Genomic DNA, 21364 nt, shown 5'->3' with positions numbered 1-21364 from the left:
ACCTACACAAAAATTGTACAAGGACCAAATGAACCCTTTGTGGATTTTGTGGCACGTTTGCAGACAGCTGTCACACAGACTAATGGTGAAAATGAAGTAAGGCAACTTGCTAGAGACAATGCCAATGAGGTTTGTAGAAGGATTATACTAGGACTAAATAGGAATGCTCCTTTAGAGGAGATCATAAGATGCTGTGCCACAGTGGGCACAAATACCTTTTATAGCCAGGCTATGGTGCAGACTTCCCAAGATCCCAACATAGGAAGACAGGGTCCCTTTTGGCAAGGGACTTCCAGAGAGACTCGTCAATGCTTTCAATGTGGTAAAGTAGGCCATCTGAAAGCTCAGTGTTGGCATAGAGACAGAGTGAGAAAACAGGCTGGGAGAACAAGAACCAAAACACCATGTCCAAAATGCAACAGAGGACTCCATTGGGCTTCAGAGTGTAGACTGATTCAGGGAAACGGGATGAGGGGCTTAGTTCTAGGGCCCCAGGCAAAGAACACTTGGGGCATGATGGCAACTGATGCCACACCTAGAGAGTGCCTCCAAGTTCAATATCCAGACATGACCACTCAGCCTCGAAGCCATCTGATGGGAGAAAGGGATTACACAATCAGTCAGCCAGGAAGCAACATGATGGGAGAAAGTGACTACAATTAGGGAGGATAGAGTTGTATGCAGCTGGGACAACTGAGATACCCCCTGGAGAGGTAAAATCTGTTCCTCTCCAGCCTATGGATCCCTTGCCTCCAGGGACAATGGGCTTGACCATTTCACCTGAGAGTACTTACAAGACAGTGTTCATTCATACACTGATGTGGGAAAATGGGGAATGTGTAGATAACATCCCAGTCACTAACACAGGTAGACAATGTGTGACTTATCAACCAGGGGAAGTAGTAGCATTGGTTTTATTGATACAGACCCCTAATAAGCAATCTGGTGACAGTCACCCATGTTCTGATTCCAAGCAGCAAAACCCAGGAATATACTGGACAACAGCTGTGACAGCTGACCAACCTATGCTCACCATCTATATAAATGGCATAGCATTAGAAGGACTGGTGGACACAGGTGCAGATTGCACAGTCATTAGAGGTGCCAACTGGCCCAGTCACTGGCCAAAGACTAAGGCAGACAACTATATGTCTGGCATAGGAGGATCAATAGCAGCTGAAGTTAGTGCTACCCCTTTAAGATGGATATTTGAAGGTGAAACAGGAGTTTTTACTCCTTTTATAATTGAAAAAAATCCCCATCAATCTATGGGGAAGAGACATTTTACAACAATTAGGGTTAAAAATGAGTACTTCGGTTTTTTAGGCAGGGCTGCTGTTGAAGGCCTGCCAACACTTTCACCTGTTCCTATCCAATGGAAAACTGATACACCAGTGTGGATAGAACAGTGGCCCTTAGCCAAAGATAAAATTCAGGCCTTACTAGACATAGTACAGGAACAACTTGACCAAGGACACTTACAACCTTCTCTAAGTCATTGGAATTCCTCAGTATTTGTTGTAAAAAAGAAATCTGAAAAATGGAGGATGTTGATTGATTTAAGAAAGGTAAATGAACATATGGAAACTATGGGAACTCTTCAACCTGGACTTCCATCTCCTACTCAGTTGCCTAGAGAATGGCCTCTGTGGGTTATAGACATTAAGGATTGTTTCTATTCTATCCCTCTAGATAAGGAGGATATGAAAAGATTTGCCTTTTCAGTGCCCAACGTTAACTTAGCTGAGCCTTATATGAATGGACAGTTTTGCCACAGGAATGAAAAACAGCCCTACTATGTGTCAAATGTATGTTGCTGCTGCTCTTATTCCAGTAAGAAAAGCATTTCCAAAAGTAATGTTATTACATTACATAGATGATATATTGGAATGTGCACCTGAGGAACAAATGTTAGAAGCATGTCAACAAAAAAACATAGAAACACTAAGGAATTATAAATTGCACATAGCTTCAGAAAAGATTCAAAGACATGCTCCTTTTCAATATTTAGGATATGAAGTATATCCTAAGGTACTTACGGTAAAAAACTCTCCCTAAGAATAGAGGAGCTAAACACCTTAAATGACTTCCAGAAATTGATAGGAGATATCCAATGGATGCATCCCGTGCTAGGTTTGACTACCTGTCAATTGCAACCATTATATGACATTTTAAGGGGAGATAGTGCTTTAAATTCACCACGCCAGCTTACAAAAGAAGCTCAAAAGGCTTTGAGACAAGTTGAACTGGCTTTATCCAATGTGGTTGAAAGAGTCACTCAAAAACCCTTGGAAATATCAGTTTTTGCTACACAAGAGGCCCCCACAGCAGTCCTTCATCAAGGAGACAGTGTGATAGAGTGGGTGAACCTCCCAGCACAACCAGAACAAAGCCTTATTCCTTACCCAGTGCTTGTGGCTAGAATTTTATTAAAGGCCATTAAACGAGCAGTACAATTATCTGGGACAAGACCTGACAAGATATATATCTTTTATACTAATGCACAAGTTAATGTGTGCTGGGCAACCATCCCAGAGTGGCAAATTTTATTAGCCATGGCTCCAAATTTTACACACGGGTCTCCATTAAAGATAACCAGACTGTTACATAATTGGGGATGGATTCTTGAAGAAAAGGTTTCTAAAGTTCCTCTTAAAGGACCAACTATCTTTACAGATGCATCCAAACATAATATTTGCGCTGTGTATTCTCATGACTTAACTATAAAGAGAGTAATCAGAACTCCTTTTTAGTCCACTCAGCAGAATGAATTGTATGCAATCATTCTAGCTCTTGCTTATTATCCGGGAGACATAAATATAATATATGGTTCGGCCTATTCAGTAAGTGTAGTACAAAGAATTGCCACAGCCCAAATAAAATTTGTAGCCTCCAATATATATCAGTTCTTTAAGGAACTTCAAGAGGGAGTGAGAAAGCATCCAGGCAAGATTTATATCTTGCATGTCCACTCACATAGTGGACTTCCAGGTCCTATTTTTGATGGCAATTCAAAGGCAGATAGCCTTCTAACCATGCTGGCCAGTACTCCTTTATTTCAAGAAGCACAAGAGTCTCATTCTAAATATCATCAGGCTGCCCGAGCTTTACGTTTGCAGTTTGGAGTAACAAGAGAAGAAGCTAGGAGCATAGCAAAAGCCTGTACAGCTTGCCTTCCTTTCCATGCTCCTACACTCCCTCCAAGAACCCTCGTGGTTTGAGACCTAATGAAATTTGGCAAATGGATGTGACCCATTATAAATCTTTTGGTTGTCTATCTTTTATCCATGTCGTGGTAGACACCTTTTCAGGATTCACATTTGCAATGCCAGCAGCAAAAGAGACAGCCCGAGTGGTAACTGAATTCCTTATACAAGCATTTGCAATTATGGGTGTGCCACAAGCAATAAAAACAGACAATGGACCTGCATATACTTACTAAACACTTTACACACTTTTGTGCACAGTATAAGATTTTACATACCACGGGCATACCCTTTAATCCTCAAGGGCAGGCAATAGTAGAGAGAAGAAACAGAGATATTAAGACACTCATCCAAAAACAAAAGAAAGGGGGAGCCACAGGTAACCCTAGAGAACTTCTAAATTTAGTTCTCTATACCATTAATTTTTTAATTTTTGACAAAGATGCACTGGCTCCAGCAGACAGGTTTTATAACCCACCGGAAAGGTAGTGTCCAGTGCGAGCAGCTCCACTGTCTTTAGATAATCACCAAGTGATGTGGAGAGACCCAAAAAGTGGTGAATGGAAGGGACCAGATAGGTTAACTGCTTGGGGGAGAGGGTTTGCTTGTATCTCTACAGATGGAGAAGGAATCAGATGGGTGCCAACGAGCCGTATTCGCCTTGTCCATCGGAGAGAGACAGAGCAGACCCTTGAAATGAAGGAGAAGACCCAAGAAACATCGGGTGGTTCCATTGCTGACTGTGCCCACCACTGAAAGAACCTGGCAGTTATGGCGTTTGACCCATGGACATCAAAAACTGTTGGACTTGAAAATCCTCAGGAATCATTGGATTCTCTGAGACATCATAAGACTATTGTAGAATTGAAAGTCCTCAGGAATCATTGGATTCTCTGAGGCATCATAAGACTGTTGCAGGACTTCAAACCCTGTAGGGATCATTGGATTCCCTAACATATAAAAAGACTGATGTGGGACTTCAAAAACTTGTGGGGATTATTGGATTCCCTAACATGTGAAGCAATGGACAATAGATTGGTTTTGGACTATCTCTTGGTTGTTGAAGAAGGCGTATGTGTGAATGATGTTTACATACCCTCCTTCTAGGACTTCTGGAAATCTTTTACAAACCTGTGTTGATTTATATTGTTTGTTATATCACTACTTGCATGTACAATTCCTGTTTTTTACACCACATCGAGTCTGCACTGACTGTGGGGAGAGTCATTACTAATAGCCTCTGCGTTATTGCTATGTGCTTCTGTAATAACTCCCATGCTGATGGGTTTGTGCATACTTGTATCTAATAAGGCCCTTCAACCCAGAAACCCACTAGCAAATCCCCACTTCTCTTTGGTGCTTTTCATCTTTCTTCCTGAGGTGTGATTATCTCCTTTTTAGTGCTTTCATCTCCCCTTCTGAGAAGTCGGGGGAGGGGGCGTGATCACCTCCTTTTTGGGGTTCTCACCTCCCTGAAAAGTCAGGTATGGCGCAACCACCTGTGGTCTAAAACAAAAGAAAGTGGGAGATGTAAAGGGCTAGAACTGAGCAATAGACTTGGATAATGAAGCACGTGAGACTAATTGCCAATTGGACAGTTCCCTATTAACTTGTTTGAAGGTTGACCCTCCCCAGCTGTTCTGTGCTGACTTGATTGGTGGGACAAAGGGGGGGAAGTGACGTGTGTGGGAGGAGGAATTGAGATGCAGAAGCTGACTCAGTCTCTCCAGGTGTTTGAGGGAAGAAGGTGTATGTCTGAGGTTGCTAGGCCTAACCCCCTGACCTTGACTGTAAAAGATCAAGAATAAAGACGTTTAGTGATCCTGACTCCAGCTGATTTCTGGGAAGACAGAGTTCCAGCAGCCAGGTGTACGTAGGATACAAAGAGAAAAACCCAACACTTCTTGTCCTTTTAGAGCTTGCATTCCAATGGAGAAGACAGCATCTACATGTAAGTGTGAGTGTCTATCCCTTAGTTACTGGAAAGGCAGAAAAGGACATTGTATGAGAAAAGCAGCTTGAGATAGCCTTGTAGACTTGAGAAAAAAATATACTTTTGATAAATGTGATAAGAAAATCTATTTGAAAGCTGACTTTTAAGTACTAACTAAATGTGAGGTGTTTCCAAGAGATATTATTATCCAACAGCTCATTTATATTTTCATCATCATCATCATCATCATCATCACTAACATGTAGCATGTTATGCTAAGCATTTTATGATTATTTGATCCTTATAATGTTGAGGGATAGGTGCTATTATTTCTCTCCTCATTTTACAGATGAGAAAACTGAGATAAACAGAATAGTAAGCATGAGAGGCCAGTTTTGAATTCAGGAATTCCTTTCAGATTTAATACCATATCCGATGTGCCCCTTTACTGCCAATATATATGACCATTTTCAGGGATTTGAAGAAAGTAGCTGAACAACTCTTTTTATTTTTTTCATTTTTTTCCTATCTATTTTTTATTGGATTATTCTTTTTTTTTAATTTTTATTTTATTTTATAATTATAACATTTTTTGACATATGCATGGGTAATATTTTACAACATTATCCCTTGCACTTACTTCTATTCAGATTTTTTCCCTTCCTCCCCCAACCCCCTCCCCCAGATGGCAAGCAGTCTTATATATGTTAAATATATTACAGTATATTCTAGATACAATATATGTGTGTAGAACCGAATTTTTTATTGCACAGGAAGAATTGGATTCAGAAGGTAAAAATAACAGTTTACACTCATTTCCCAGTGTTCCTTTTCTGGATGTAGCTGATTCTGTCCCATCATTAATCAATTGGAATTGGATTAGCTCTTCTCTATGTTGAAGAAATCCACTTCCATCAGCATACATCCTCGTACAGTATCATTATTGAAGTGTTCTGCTCATTTCACTTAGCATCAGTTGATGTAAGTCTCTCCAAGCCTCTCTGTATTTCTCCTGTTGGTCATTTCTTACAGAACAATAATATTCCATAACATTCATATACCATAATTTACCCAACCATTCTCCAATTGATGGACATCCATTCATCTTCCAGCTTCTAGCCACTATGAAAAGGGCTGCCACAAACGTTTTGGCACTTACAGGTCCCTTTCCCTTCTTTAGTATTTCCTTGGGATATAAGCCCAGTAGTAGTATGGCTGGGTCAAAGGGTATGCACCTTTTGATAACTTTTTGGGCATAATTCCAGATTGCTCTCCAGAATGGTTGGATTCTTTCACAACTCCACCAACAATGCATCAGTGTCCCAGTTTTCCCACAGCCCCTCCAACATTCATCGTTATTTGTTCCTGTCATCTTAGCCAATCTGACAGGTGTGTAGTGGTATCTCAGAGTTGTCTTAATTTGCATTTCTCTGATCAATAGTGATTTGGAACACTCTTTCATATGAGTGGAAATAGTTTTAATTTCATCATCTGAAAATTGTCTGTTCATATCCTTTGACCATTTATCAATTGGAGAATGGCTTGATTTCTTATAAATTAAAGTCAATTCCCTGTATATTTTGGAGAAGAGGCCTTTATCAGAACCTTTAACTGTAAAAATGTTTTCCCAATTTGTTACTTTCCTTCTAATCTTGTTTGCATTAGTTTTGTTTGTGCAGAAACTTTTTAATTAAGGGAGAACTAGAGAGCATTATTGATCACAAAATAGAACATTTTGATTTCCTCTGCTATCTTGCAAGTAGAATATTCTGGTTATTTTGCATAGTACTAACACGTGTTATTCCTGATTTCTTGGGTCAGGCCTGGCCAAAAGGAGAGTGAGAGAATGATGCTGAAGCCCTTCATGTATTCTAAGAGCCTCTGACAAAAAGGTTACACAAAAAAAATCAAAGGAGATCCTCTCTCTTTCTGTCTGTTTCTGTCTCTATCTCAGTCTCTCTGTTTTTCTTTCTTTCCCTTCCTTTTTATTTCTCCCTCTTTCTTCTCCTTTCCCTTTCTCCTCTTTTCATCCCTCTTTCTCTCTGTGTCTTTCTACCTGACTTGGATTATATGGAAAAAGGATTATAGGGAGCAAGAGAAGCATTGCACTGGTACCCATGAGACATTAAAAGAATCAGAGGGAGATCTCCAATGTATTGGAAGGTACCTGTCTGAAGATTTACAAGAGGATATAGACAGGCCTTCCCTAGATCAGTTGGTCAGAAGGGGTTGTCACCTGACCCAGTGAAGGATGAGCTAGCACTGATGAGATCATACTTAAGTATCCCATCATAGGCCCTGCTACTAAAGTGGAGGGAGTTCCTTCTTAGATCAGCTACTTTCAAGCACATTCAGGAGAGACCCATAATATTATCCTTAAATATCTCCCTCACATTTGCACGGCTTTGAATGGAGCATCTTGAATGAAGCTATTTTAAAAGATTCCTTTTTTTGTTGTCGTTATTAAAATCAGGCTTCCTCCCCCGACTTCCACATTCTCTAAGAAGTGTAGGTTTGCAGTGATGTTTACATGCTACTAGGAAGCTCCAGGGAGGAGTCAGTGACATATTCTGAATAAGGAGAGAAAAATGAGTAGATATGAGAGGGGTGTGTGTGTGTGTGTGTGTGTGTGTGTGTGTGTGTGTGTGTGTGAGAGAGAGAGAGAGAGAGAGAGAGAGAGAGAGAGAGAGAGAGAGAGAGAGAGAGAGAAAAGAGAAGAGAGAGAGAGAGAGAGAGAGAGAAAAGAGAAGAGAGAAGAATAAATGAGAGAGAAGAAAAGAGAAAGGGGAAGAGACAGAGACAGGAGAGAGGAATGGGGGGAAGGGAAACGGAGAGCACTCAGATCTGATCATTGCCCTAACTTGAATTGAGAATGCTCTGGTAGACCACTAGGTATAAGAGATCACAGAAAAGAGAAAAGGATCTCTATGTACAAAAATGTTTACAGCTGCTGTTTTTGTGGTGGCAAAAAATGGAAATTGAAGGGATGCACATCGATTGGGAAATGTGAATGGAATGGAATGCATTTACAATGGAATGTGCTATAAGAAATGATGAGCAGGCAGATTTTAGAAAAGCCTGGGAAGCCTTACATGAATTGACACAAAGTGCACTTACAAAACCAGGAGAACATTGTACATAACAGTAGCATTATTTGGTGATCAATTATGATTGACTTAGCTCTTCAACTGTATAAGATATAGATAATTTCAAAAGACACATGATGGAAAATGCTACCTGCAGCCAAAGAAATGACTGATGGATTCTGAATGTAGATAATAGAACACTATTTTCAATTCATTTTTTCCCATTTTTTCCCCTTTTGTTCTGTTTCTTCTTTCACAACATGACTAATATAATAGATGCTTTACATGATTGCACATATAAAACCTGTATCAAATTGTTTACTGTCTTAGGAAGGAAGAAAATTTCAAACTCAAAATTTTATATAAAAAAATCTTACAACACTGTCTTTACAGATAATTGATTCCAATGAAATGTGCTCAAGACATGATGAGTAGATAGATTTGGCGAAAAACCTAGAAAGACTTACATGAACTGATACAAAATGCAGATACAAAACCAGGGAACATTGTAAATAGTAACAGTAACATTATTTGATGATCACCTATGATTGACCTAGCTCTTCAATAATGTAAGATACAGACAATTTCAAAAGACACATGATGGAAAATGTTACCCACAACCAGAGAAATAACTGATGGAGTATGCAGATAATAGAACACTGTTTTCAATTCATTTTTTCCTATGTTTTTTCCCTTTTGTTCTTTTTCTTCTTTCACAACATGACTAATATAATAGGTACTTTACATGATTGCACATATAAAACCCGTATCAAATTGTTTATTGTTTTAGGAAGGAAGAAATTTTCAAACTCAAAATTTTATATTAAAAAATCTTACAAAACTGTCTTTCCATGCAATTGGAAAAGATACTATTTAAAAGAAAAAAGTGGTAATGCCTGGGATTGTTGGATAATTTATGATCAGAATGTGTGTTTTTCATTTTGATGATATTTTCCATCCAAATCTGATATGTCCCCAGACTTAGTTATCAGCTGAAAGAGATTTGCAACTTCTATTACAATATCCTAGTTGCCTTCATTGTCAACCCAGTCTAATCCAATTTAAAGAGAGAGAGAGAGAGAGAGAGAGAGAGAGAGAAATACACACACACAAAGAATCAGAGAGACAGAGAAAGAGAGAAGGACATAAAGAAAAGATCAAACTCTAAATGAAAAATGTTCCATGGAGAACTTGGGGAACAATATATTGGAAGACTAATAAGGGATACAAAGATAGGATTACAAAGATAGGAAAGATTGGGAGAAAAAGTCCTGGAATGATTATTTTCCCTCAAAGTTGTCTCATTGTCTCTGCCTCTTTTTTTTTTTTCCCCAACTAGTGAATGGAAAATTCTGGAACAACTTGGATGACAGATACCATGGGACTAACATTACCGATTTTGGTCTGTGATGTCACTTGACCCATACCATACTACCTCCTTTTTTTTTTTTTTTTTTTTTTTTTTTTTTTTTTTTTTTGCCTCCCTTCTTTTTGAATAGCTTCTTGCCTAGAATGTCCTCCTTTCTCTCGGCCTATCCCAATCCTATCATCCTTCATGACACAGATGAAATCTTCCTCCTTTATGAAATCTTTGGATACTTCTAAAAGAACTCAAGGCCACATTAATCTATATCCTCTGAACTCTTATAGTGTGTATAATCTTTTGTTATTGTTATTGTTTGTAACTTCTTTTTTTATAATAGCTCTTTATTTTCAAAAATACATGCAAAGATAGTTTTCAACATTCACCCTTGCAAAACCTCATGTTCCAAATTTTTCTCCCTCCCTTCCCCCCACTTCCCCTATCCTCTAGAAGCAAGTAATCCTATATAGGTTAAATGTGCAATTCTTCTATACATATTTCCACATTTATCATGTTACACAAGGAAAATCAGATCAAAAAGAAAAACAAATGAGAAAGAAAAGGAAAAAAAAAAAAACAAACAAGCAAACAGCAACACCAAAAAGTGAAAATGTTATATTGTGATCCAAATTCAGTCCCTGCAGTCCTCTTTCTGGACGAAGATAGCTCTCTCCATCACAAGTCTATTGGAATTTAGTCTATATTAAAAATCTCACTTAATACTTAGTATGTTCTACTTTGTGTTAGAATGCTTTTCATGTGTAGGTATCTTATTAATCTTTTAACTATATTGTTTTGAGGGTCATAAACAAAGGTTCTATTTCTTTGTATCCCCTTTAGCTTTGTGGTTGTTGTTTAGTCATATTCAACTCTTTGTGACTCCATTTGGGATTTTTCTTGGCAAAGATATTGGAATGGTTTGCCATTTCCTTCTCCAGTTCATTTTATAGATGAGGAAATTAAGGTAAACAGGGTTAAGTGACTTGCCCAGGGTCATACAGCTAAGCATTTCCTTTTTTAGGAAAGGCTAAAACATTTTCTGGGAATGTAATTTCCTACACTGTCTTATTATCATAGTTAAGACAACCAGGATGTGTCCAGACTGTCTTGATTAGCTTTAAGATACCTATGATGGGAAACCATCCTTTCCCCTAACTGCCTTTGTTAGTATCTTCCAGGGAGTCTCAATATCTCAATATACATCTTTATTCCTATTTTATTTCCCCTCTGCCCCTGAGAAACTCCCAAGATTATAGTTCTCCCATAAAAGATGTGCTTATGATGATCTTTGCTAAATCCTTTTCAGGACTAAGCCAGCTAAGAGGTATTCTCTCTCCCTCTCCTTATAGTGTCTTCTCTTTAATGATATCTTTCTTCTTACTATAGCTGACTCTAGTTAGTCTGCTACACTGCTCTATGGATTTAGCTGGCCAGTCAATAGCACTCTCACCTCATGGCATATTCCTTTAATGGCTTCTTTTGAACTCCTTTCCTTGTAAATCATATTGCTCTCTCAACTCTATTTCATATTTACCATTTCTGGTTCCTATTTTGTTTCTTTATTTTGTCTAGAACCTCTTCTCCTAAATAAATGTACCTTTTTGGCTAAGAAAAAGCCCTTGTGAATTTGTCACATGTGTATTTTGAACTAGGAACTGCTACCAGGACTTCAACATGGCTAGTAAATGTCTGAGGTTAAATTTGAACTCAGGTATTTTTGACTCTAGGCCTGAAACTCTGCTCCTCTATAGCTGTTGGCATAATGCTTTTCCATATAGTAAGTAATCAATAAGTACAATTAATTTATTGATCTGTAAAGACTTAGGGTTGAAAAATAACCCCCCTTTCTAATTCAATCATATACAGCCTGGCTGTGGCTTACATAAAAATGAGAAGGTTCTTCCTTTTTATCCTTATCCTATAAATAGATAATACTATTTGCCAAAAAAAGAATAGGAGAAAACACTTTCACTTTCTTTGTAAAGATGGGGACTATGCATGTGAAGCACTGCTAATAATGTCAGAATTTTTCAATGTTAGTTTTGTTGAACTAGCATGGGGGGGGGCTCAATTCTTTGCTATAAGAAATAGCAGAGAGAAAAGGAAGAAATACAATAAGATGTAAATGACATAAAAGTTAATAATAAACACTTAATTTTTAAAATTATATTTAAATGTTCTAAAGTCTAATAAAAGGGGAAAACCCACTTTTGTAGCGGGAGAGAATGGGCACGAATGGTCAATTTACAGCTTTATGTCTACACATGATCTATACTTTATGTATAACTCTTGAAGTATGTATGAAAAAATAAATTGCCATTGCAGGTTGTGGCAATGTTGTAGTTAAAAATGCTGTTGTTTCCTTTGAAAGACTTAAAATGGTATTACTATATTATTATAATAATCTGGAATCATATAGAGGTTGCTGAGATGCTAATAGTGAGAGAACCTGATTAGAAGTTAAAAGAAGGGGCAGCTAGATGGCGCAATGGATAGAGGGAGCTGAGTTAGCTGAATTCAAATATGGCTTCAGACACTTAACACTTACTAGCTGTGTGACCCTGGACAAATCATTTAAACCCCAATTGCCTCAGCAAAAAAAAAAAAAAAAAAAAAAAAGCACATGTGAAGTCATGCAAAATATTTTCATATTTTGCCTCAGAAAAAAGAAAGAAAAAAAAATACACTTTGTATTTTTATAATGATTATCAGTTGACTTTGCTTTTGCTTTTCAATAGAATTATTGAAATTACTTGAAATTACTTTTTTATATTTATTTTATATTTTTTATATTTATTTACATATATTTATATTTAATTTTTAATTTTTCCACAGTTACATTTAAATCAATTTTTTAACATTTGTTTTTAGAACTTTGAGTTCCAGATTCTCTCCTTTATCCTTATCTGTCCCAGCTCCCATTAAGAAAGCACATGTGGGGGCAGCTAGGTAGCACAGTGGATAGAGCACCAGCCCTGAAATCAGGAGGACCTGAGTTCAAATCTGACCTCAGGCACTTAACACTTCCTAGCTGTGTGACCCTGGGCAAGTCACTTAACCCCAATTGCCTCAGCAAAAAAAAAAAAAAAAAAAAAAAAAAAAAGCACGTGTGAAGTCATGCAAAATATTTTCATGTAAGTCATGTGAAAGAAAACATAAATCTCCCTTTTCCCCCCACCAAAAAAGAAACCCTCATGAAAAATAAAGTAAGAGAGAAAGAGAGAGACAGAGACAGAGACAGAGAGAGAGAGAGAGAATGCTTCAATCTGAATTCAGATATAATCAGTTCGTTCTCTGAGTATGGATAGGATTTTTCATCATTACTCCAGCAGAGTAACTATGGATCATTGCATTGCTGACAATAGCAGTCACTCACAGCTTTCACTTTGAGTTTTTGCACTGAAGTTACTTTGTATAACTCCATGTAATTTGCCCCTATTTATATATATTTTGCACTCCTTCAGTAGGATAGAAACTCCTTGAGGGTGATTCCCTTTCATATTCTCTCTGTTCTACTCAACTTGCCCTGCTTATCATACTTGACATACAAATTTCATCTCTAGCCTTTGGGAGTTTGCTTAGATCATGCTTGGAATATACTTTTCCTCTTCATTGCTTCTTATAATCCCTGATTTCTTTCAAAATGCAACTCAAACACAGTTTCAACCATGAATTTTTTTTTCTTGATTTTTTCCCCATCGTCAATGATCTCTTCATCTTGAAATTACTTTGTATAATTTTGCATGTCCTAAATATTTGCTATTTATATATTTGTTATATCCCCTAGGGCCCAGCTTCTTAAGTTGTGGGTTGTGACACTATATGGGGTCTTGTAACTGAATGTGAAGATTGCAAAATTAGATTTATTATCAGTAAATATTTGAATTGTACACTTATTTTATATAATATATATATATGTGTGTGTGTGTGTATATATATATATATATATATATATATATATATATATATATATATATATATATATATATATATATATATATAGTCACGTATATGTGTTTTATATGTTGCCTCCCCTAATTGGTATGTGAACTTCTTGTGAGTAAGTACAGTCTTGCTTTTTTCTCCTTTTTCTAACTCTGGTGTTTTAAATATGCATTTTTTAACCTATTCATTTTCTTTGTAAGGAGGTTGGGCACATGGCTTGGATGAGATGGAATTCTCCAACTCCCTTTCTGAGAGGAGAGTCACCACTTTACAATAGACTTCATCATATGGTCTTCTAAGGTTTTCCAGGCTTACCATTTGCCCTGCAGATCCCTGGCACTGTCACATAATATATTGGTATAACTAATTTAAGGGTCACATAAGAATTTCTCAGGAATTTAGGAAGCCTGCCCTAAGAGAGATTAAGTTCCTTATGGGAAGATACTTTATTTATTTTTTCTCTTTATTTTATCCCCAGTACCTTAGCTTTGGTGGGTCAGAGATATTCAGAGGCTATACAGCTAGTAAGCAGAGAGCCAGATGCTCCATTCTCTGCTTGATGCTGCCTCTTAAGTGTAATTAAGCTGGAGGAATGTCAATGTTCTCAAGGCAATGTAGGAAGAGTTTGGTTGGAGGGACAAAATATTCATAGCTTAAAAGTTAAGTAACAACACAATGTGGTACATTATTTCAGTCTTATAAAAAAAAACCATTTCTGTACTATAACTTATCCTCCATTCAAATGGACCTATGTCCTGTTCAGTGAAAGCACTCTGCATTTTTCTGCTTCTCCAGCTTTGAATAACCCTTTCCTTCTTCCCATTATAAATTCACCCAGCTGGAGTTCTGCTTCTTTAAGCTTTTTGTGACCACTTCAGCTCATAGGGACTCCTGAATTCCACCATTTAGTCTATGCCTCTCATATAGCTTTTTTTGTTTAACCCTGTTATTTTCCATTAGTAAGTTAGTTTCCATTTGTATATATTCTCTTTCATCAGCTAAATGTAAGTTATTTACAGTTAGGAGCTATATTTTATATAACAGCCTATATTACAGCACTAAGTTCAGTGCTGGGTAGAATAGGTACTGAATAAATATTTGTTGTTTAGTTCACTGATGATTAAATACCAGAATGAGACAGCAATACCATAATTCACTGAGCCAGTACTGAACTCAATATAATTTTCTCTCTTCTTCTCCTGACCCTTCCTTCTCTCCCTCTCTTCCTTTCTTTCTGTCTATTCTTCTTTTTGATTTTCCCTTTCTTCTTCCTTTTTCTCTATGTGCCTATATGTAGATGGATAGATAGATAGATAGATAGAATTCTTGAGACATATATGAAAGAATACAAATGGACAAAAAAAGCATTTTTAAAGCACCAGGGATATAAAAAGAAAAAAAAAAACAAGCAATACTGTACTTGCTCATAAGGAGCTCACACTCTAAATAGAGGAAACAGCAGACAAAGATCAGCTGCAGGGATAATGGAAAGGTCTGGGAGTCCTAAGGGCTTAGTGGAAGAACTGATGGTAAAAACCAGGCGTCCTTAAATTAGTTATACCAATATATTATGTGACAGTGCCAGGGATCTGCAGGGCAAATGGTAAGTCTGGAAAACCTTAGAAGACCATATGATGAAGCCTATTGTAAGATGGTGACTCTCCTCTCAGAAAGGGAGTTGGAGAATTCCATCTCATCCAAGCCATGTGCCCAGCCTCCTTTCAAAGAAAATGAATGGGTCAGAAAATGCATATTTAAAACACCAGAGTTAGAAAAAGGAGAAAAAAGTAAGACTGTACTTGCTCACAAGAAGTTCACATACCAATTAGGGGAGGCAACATATAAGATAAAGTTCAACTGCAGGGATTTTCGAAAGATCTAGAAATTCTAAGGGTTCAAAGGCAGAGCTAATGACAAAACCCAGGCATTTCTTTTTGAGGATTAAAGGAGATAATATTTACTAGATAAATGAATATTAGAAACAACTAGTAAAGATTTGAGGTTGGATTTGAACTCAGATCTTTTTGACTAAAAGCATAGCATTCTATCCATTGTGCCTCTTAGCTGCTTCATATGACTTGTAGTCTTAGTTGTATGACTCTGTTCTGACTGATCAGCTTCCAGAAACTCTAACACCTTTCTTCTCTATTCTTTCAACCTAGGACCTGTTGGATTTTTGGAAAGGCCCTTTCTTTTTTTTTTTTTATATAGCCTTTTATTTTTCTAAATATATGCAAAGATAGTTTTCAGCATTTCATCTTTGAAAAAGTAGTGTTCCAAATTTTTCTTCCTCCCTTCCCCCAAATCCCTTCCCATAGACAGTAAGCAATCCAATATAAGTTAAAAATGTGCAGTTACTCTAAACATAGTTCCATATTCATCTTGCTGTGCAAGAAAAATCAAATCAAAAGGGGGAAAAACATAAGAAAGGAAAAAAAGTAAGCAAGCAAACAACCACCACCAAAACAAAAAGGTGAAAATACTATACTTTGATTCACATTCTGTCTCCATAGTTCTCTCTCTGGATGCAGATGGCTTTTTCCATAACAACTCTATTGGAATTGAGAAAAAATGACATCTCTGTTAATTCCACCTAGCTTACTCCACCAGGCTGCAGTCACTCAATTAAATGACAATGAAGAATAGTTTTCACTTCATTGAATTTCACGGGTCAGTGGCCAGGCTTGCCTGCCTTTTGAGAAGGAGTATAAACAGCTGGCTAGCAAGGCTATCTCTTGGCAGCTTCTAAAATCTTCAATTCCTTACTTGGAAACTAAATTCTTCAAAAGTTTGCATCTCTTTCCTTTTGAAGAGTCAAGTGAAGGTAACTCTGGCTGACTTTAGGGAATTGAGGTACTTCTAATACTCAGTTTCCCTTCTCCCTTTATGTTCTTTTCTAGGGCACTTTTGCCCCTGAAACTACTTTTTCTCAGAAATCCTAGGGGAAGGGGTGAATAAGATAAGACTTCCTGATACTTGATACTAATAGAAAATGCCTACTTGGGAAACTGGAGATGAAAGAAACTTAGAAGGAACAGAAAGGAGGAATTTAGGGAAAGGAATGTGAGACTTATATTTGGATCAAGATAGTAATGTTGCTATCATGGCAATATTAATAGAAATACATTTATAGCTGTTTATAAAGTGTTTTCATGTATAATATCACATGTGAGAGGCAGGAGAGGATAGAGAGAAATTAGAAGGGGAGAGTGAAACTGGATAGATCATAAAACAGAATTCAGAGATCTTGGTACAAGATTGCATTAGTCTTGGTAAGTGATCATCAATTTCTAGTTGAAGAATCCTAGTGACAGTAAGCTCACTAAATCAAGGAGCAGATTATTTTTGGACAGTTCTCCTTGATAGGAAGCTAGTTGGTGCCATGGCATGTTGAATACTGGGCTTGAAGCTGGGAAGAAGCATTTTCATAAATTCAAATCCAGCCTGAGATACTTCCTGGCTGTGTGATCCTGTGTGCCATATTTTCTCATCTGTAAAATGGCTGGAGAAGGAAATGGCAAATGGTTCCTCAAATGGGGTCACAAAGAATTGGACACAAATGAAATGACTTGAAGAGAAGAGAGAATTGTAAGAAAGTTCTTCCAAAAATTGAATCAAAGTAAACGTCTTTGAAGTAACTTATCTTAATTCTTTATTCTTTTCTCTGGAGAAATACAAAATAAAATCTAATTCTATCCCTAAGTGATGTTCCATATGGATGAAAAGTTATATCTTTTTCATTTCCTACTACTTCCTTCAGCTAGAATCTTTTTTTTCAAGTTAAGAAACCACAATCCCTTTAATTATTTCTTATATGACAGGGTTCTTTTGACATCTGGCTACCTTCTGGATGTGCTCCTGTTTATTAATGGCCCTGTTAAAATTGGGAAATTGCATGAAACATTTCATATTAAAACAATTCAGGGCTGAATGCAAGGCATACGTGTTCTGACTAGGTCAATTCAAGAAATAATCATTAAGTGCCCATTGTGTGCAATGAAATGTGCTAGGGTCTGGTGATACATACAGTTAAAAATTTGATAGCTTTTGTTTTCATTCTAAGACTTTTGAGAGACTCTGTATATTCCTTCTCAGAGAGCCATCCCTTTATAAGAAAAAATGAAAAAATGATAATTCCAGCAAAACTAACCTATACTTCATCTTAGTTTGAGACAACATACAATATTCCACACCCATAATTTCCTTCCTTTAAAGAAGTGCATTTCCCACCCACCCCCTTGCTTTTTATTTTTTCTTTTTTTTGTGTGTGGATACTGAAGCTTTTAAAAGTGAAATATTCATATATATCTCAAGAACTCCATCTATATATATAGTGAATTTTTCTTGGATAGGCAAACAATGTGTAAACAAAGAAGTAAATAATGTATAGATTGGGGAAGGAAAGACATCTGAAAAGATCAAAGGCGGCTTGACAGAGGAATCAGCACTTCTTTGCCAAGTATTGAAGAGAAGTAAAGATATGAAAAATGCAGAGAGAGATTAGAACATAGGAGACCAGTTGGGAGGTTATTACGATAATCTAGTTGAGAGATGAGAGTCAGAATTAGCATGGTGACTATATTCATGGAGAGAAAGGACAGTTCTCATATCTGAGAACTGTTAAACAGAATCAATGGGACTTAGGTGTTAAGAAATATGGTAGCAAAGGGAGCTGTTGAAAAGAATTGAAGTGGAGCCTATGTTACTGGGAAAATGGCAGTGCTCTCAAGAAATAGGGAAGTTTGGAGCAAGGGCAAATTTCCAGGAGAAGATGAGGAATTTGGTCTTGGGATTCTTGGATTTGAGATGCTAATAGGATTGAGATACCAGCTGAGATAGGTTGAGTTGAGTAAGAAGGCCTTTTGGCCTTGAAGATACAGATTAGGGAGTCATCTAGGTAGAGATGATAATTAAACTCACTGAAGAGATTAGCTCACCACAGGACAGAGTGCAGAGAAAGAGATAGATAAAAAAGGTCTCAGTACTGGACTTTGTGGGACATTCTTGCTTAGAAGATGATGACCTAGTAAAGGAGATTTGATAAAGAGAGTTAGATAGGGAGAAGGGAAATCTGGAGGGAATCATGTCATAGAAACCAAGGGAAGATAGAACATCTAGCTATAGGAAGGTGATTAAGTGCATAAAAATTGTAGAGAATTCAAGGAGGATGAAGCCAGAGAAAAGCCCATTAATTGAACTTAACATGTAAGATATTGCTAATAATCTTTGAGAGAGAGTTTCACTAGAGTTCAGAAGCCAGGTTGAAAGAAATTGAGAATTAAGGGACTGTCTTGTTAGAAATATTAACATATATATTTTAGGCAGTTACAAATTGGCTTAAATAAATATACTATTGTCCAGCTTCTTCTCTTCATCTTCCCCATAAAACCCTCATGAGAAATTTTGTCAAATGCTTTTGCTGAAATCCAGACATACTCTGTTAATAGAATTTCCTGATTTAGAATTCTGAAAACTTTGACAAAAAAAAAAAAAAAGAAAAGAAAAAGAAGCTTATCAGGCATTATGGAAGAAATGAAAAGTATAAAATGGAAAAGAGAAGAAAGAGAGAAATGAAAACAGTAGAAAGGAGAAAGGGAAGAAAGAATGAGAAGTGAAAAAGGGAAGAAAGGAAACCATTCTTCAACTGTGCCTTATATAATAACCCAAAGTTTCAGGAAACATAAGTCAGAAACAATATTCCACAAAGAAATACTATGCTACTTCCCAACCATCAATCTGGCTGTTCAAGAAACATTTCCTGTGCCCTATTCACTCTAGAGTATAAGCTTCAGAGAATTTTGGTTGATTTCTTCATCATTGCTTGAGAATGACAACCTAATCACTAGAATATTTGATGAGATTATTTTCCTTTGTTTTTTGTTGATATAGTATCCTTGTATAAAATGAGTTTAGATAACATTGACAGTTCCCAGGTAAGCTGGAATGGGGGCTTGAGCCAACCAAGAATATATTTATTATCCAAAGGCCCCAAATTGAACTCAACAATTCATGTGATTTCAGGGTTGAATGGCACACAGATGCCATTCATGGGAATTAGTGAAACTCTGAACTCTGAAACTCTGAAACATAGCTTACCTAGATTCTAATGAAAGAGACCATCACAAGATGTTATTTGCCAGAAAAAGATTTCCTCTGTGTAGTTTCTGACCTATAGGTCCTATTATACTTACCTTTCTCATGTTCCCTCTAGGCCATCTTTAGAAACCTTAAACTTTAAACAATGGGGGAACTCCACTGTGACTCTGCAGAATTTCTCACAAATGTATTCAGTTATTCCCTCATTCAATAAACATTGTGTCTCTTATGAAAAAAATATACTGTGATAGGCACTGAAGGCAGATACAAAGATAGATAAGGTATTGTCCATGCCTTTAAGGAACTTAGAGTCTATTAGAGGAAGAAAATACATATACAAATAAATATTATATGAATTAGAATACTATAGAAATAAATCATTCAACAAGGAACATAGGCAAACCAGCCTAGCTGAAGCAGGAAGATACCCTGAGGGAGAAATAGGAAGCAGTATGTACCAGGAGTGCTAAGCCACTGTCACCACCTCAAATATTGGTTCTTCCCAGCAATCTGAAACTATGTCCAAATGGCTATAAAACTGTGCATCCCTTTCTTTGATCTAGCAGTGTCACTACTAGGTCTGTATTCATTTTTATTTGTTTTTTTATAGCTTTTTATTTACAAGACATATGCATGGGTGATTTTTCAGCATTGACCCTTGTAAAACCTTCTGTTCCAATTTTTCCTCTCTTTACTCCCACCCCTTCCCTTAGATGGCAGGTAGACCAATACATGTTAAATATGTTAAAGTATATGTTAAACACAATATATATATACATATTTATGTAGTTATTTTGCTGCACAAGAAAGATAGGACTTAGAAATAAGGTAAAAATAACCTGAAAAGGAAAACAAAACTGCAAGCAAACAAAAACAGAAGGGGTAGAAATACTATGTTGACTGGGTCTGTATTTCAAAGAGATCGTAAAAGAGGGGAAAGGATTCACATGTACAAAAATGTTTATAGCAATTCTTCTTGTGGGGGCAAGGAATTGGAAATTGAGTGGATAACCATTAGTTGGGAAATGGCCAAATAAGTTATGGTATATGCACGTAATGGAATATTATTGTTCTATTAAAAATAGTTAGCAGGCTGATTCCAGAATAGCCTGTGTAGACTTATATAAACTGATACTGAATGAAATGAGCAGAACTAGGAGAACATTGTACACAGTAATAACAAGATTATGTGATAATCTACTGTGATGGACTTGGTTCTTCTCAACAATGTGGTGATTCAAGAAAATTCCGATAGTTTTGGATGGAAAATGCCATCTGCATTCAGAGAAAATTATGGAGACTGGATGTGAACCAAAGCATAGTATTTTCACCATTTTCTTGTTTGTTGTGGGTTTTTTTTATTGTGTTTTTTTTTCACTTTTAGTCTTGACTTTTCTTGCATAATATGACAAATATGGAAATATGTTTTAAAGGATTTCACAATTTAACTTATATTGCTTGCTGGCTTGGGGAGAGGGAAGGTAAGGGAGGGAGGAAAGAAAAAATTTGTAACACAGTCTTACAAAAATGACTATTAAAAACTATCTTTACAGGGGCAGCCAGGTGGTGCAGTGGATAGAGCACCAGCCTTGAATTCAGGAGGATCAGAGTTCAAATATGATCTCAGACACTTAACACTTCCTAGCTGTGTGACCCTGGGCAAGTCACTTAACCCCAGCCTCAGGGGAGGGGGGGGGGAAACAAAACAAACAAACAAACAAAAGTATCTTTACAT

General features: G+C 36.9%; 1 long non-coding RNA gene across 1 annotated transcript in view; it reads left to right on the top strand.

Moving 5' to 3' along the window:
* Positions 1-1945: 1945 nt before the first annotated feature.
* The window catches only part of LOC141549638 (uncharacterized), a 41320-nt gene continuing 21901 nt past the window's right edge, over positions 1946-21364 (top strand). The window contains exon 1 of the long non-coding RNA XR_012484407.1: positions 1946-5157. This is a non-coding gene — a long non-coding RNA (uncharacterized LOC141549638). The remainder of the gene's footprint in view (positions 5158-21364) is intronic.

The sequence above is a fragment of the Sminthopsis crassicaudata genome, chromosome 1 (genome assembly GCF_048593235.1).
Source record: "Sminthopsis crassicaudata isolate SCR6 chromosome 1, ASM4859323v1, whole genome shotgun sequence".
In the NCBI taxonomy this organism is placed as follows: Eukaryota; Metazoa; Chordata; class Mammalia; order Dasyuromorphia; family Dasyuridae; genus Sminthopsis; species Sminthopsis crassicaudata.
This window is presented reverse-complemented; position numbering and strand designations above follow the sequence as displayed.